We start from the raw sequence: 1,592 nt of genomic DNA, 5'->3' as shown, positions 1-1,592 counted from the left end.
GAAGTATCTGTGAGCCAAGCCCTGGCAGTGGTGCACTCACTTTCTTTCACCTTTCATTGCCTAGAACTTGGACCACCTCTCACTACAAAGGATCTTGGGAAATGCACTCACATCTAGAAGAGGAAGTGGGTGTGATGAGCCAGCCAGTGTCTACCACAAGATCTAAAATAATTTCTTTATTCCTGAAAACAATAATCACATAATCTAGATTTGAACTTGATTAATCTCAGTGGCCAAGAAAGACAACTACAATCAGGTAAGTTCTTCATTGTCAAGTGCCATGCTAACGTATTTCCAAATGGGTCAGAACTACAGTGTTTCAGTTCAGTGTGAGAAAGATTTCTTCAGCAAAGGGGGTACAAAGATGACTAGACTTAGTCCTGCCCTGGAAGACCTTACCATCTAGTAGAGAAGTTTATAGACCAATGAAACTTCTTTTCTTTCCTTTTTTTTTTTTTTTGACTTACAAAAGTTCTATTTACACATCTGAAAAATATGGAACGCTTCACAAATTCACGTGCTATCCTTGGGCAAGGGCCATGCTAATCTTCTCTGTATCATTCCAATTTTAGTATATGTGCTGCCAAAGCAAGCACTGGAACTTTCCATTTTGCTTTCATTCATTAAAACAATGTACAATCAATGCAGATGAAAAGTCCTTAGCAGGTAGGAGAAGAAAAGTTCAAAAGTAGAAATGCTTTAATAAATGCTGTTTCAATAGCACCTCAAAAATGAGCATACCATTCAAAGAAGTAGAGGGCATATTGATGGATGAATGAACAGATGTTCTAGTATAATATCAGAGAAAATTATTTTAATTGATGTAAAACACATGACATATGATTTTGAAAAGTAAGACTGACCTAAAGAAACAAGGGGAAAGCCACTTTTTAAAAACAACAAAATTCTTAGCTCGCAGAACAGGCAGTCCCCAACACAGGCACTAGATGTGTTTGTTTATAAGTCACTTATTTGGAACTCACACTGCATTTTCCCTTAGAAGCAATGTCATGAAATGTTGTTTAGATTCCCGGGCAAAAGCAGAGCTGCGTGCCTCTTTAACCCATATTGTATCCGAAGGATTGCACTGCATTAAGAGTTCTAGTCCAACTGTAACTCAGCCCATCGTCATTTCTACAAGAAGAGGCATCTGGTCTCCAACTCAGAAAACTGCTCCCACGATTCCAGCAGAAGCAGGTGAAGAAGGGAAGATACTGTAGTCCAGTTGTGGCTGAAGCCACAACAGATTCCTTAAGATACCAGAATTCATTATGGAAGAAAGAGGCAAAGTTTCCATCATACAGGAAGTCACAAGGGATAGATGTTTTCTGGGCTTCTGTAGCTAGTTAACATCCATAGCTCCAGTATCTTTTGAAAGCCAGGAAGATCTCAGTTCACGTTCTCACACAGCAAAAATCAGCTCTTGGGTTCACCCAGTCCCCACCCTATAATCATACACTTGCTCACTGAACTTATCTAAGTTTCCTGTCCAGCATGGTCAGTAGTGTTAAATGCTACAGAGAGCTAATGTAAGATAAGAACTGGAAAGCCCGGGGCTCAGTCAGTTAAGCATCTGCCTTCGGCTCAGGTCA

The 1,592-nt window shown here is 39.9% G+C and overlaps 1 non-coding gene across 1 annotated transcript; it reads right to left on the bottom strand.

The window, feature by feature from the left end:
- Positions 1-489: 489 nt before the first annotated feature.
- On the bottom strand, positions 490-596 carry LOC118010541. Its single transcript, XR_004679225.1, has one exon. It is a non-coding gene; the product is annotated as a U6 spliceosomal RNA (small nuclear RNA).
- Positions 597-1,592: the final 996 nt, after the last annotated feature.

This window comes from Mirounga leonina, unplaced genomic scaffold (genome assembly GCF_011800145.1).
Source record: "Mirounga leonina isolate KUSES-001 unplaced genomic scaffold, KU_Mleo_1.0 Mir_101609, whole genome shotgun sequence".
NCBI classification, from domain to species: domain Eukaryota; kingdom Metazoa; phylum Chordata; class Mammalia; order Carnivora; family Phocidae; genus Mirounga; species Mirounga leonina.
The sequence above is the reverse complement of the archived record's forward strand: the minus strand, read 5'-3'. Positions and strand labels throughout refer to the sequence as shown.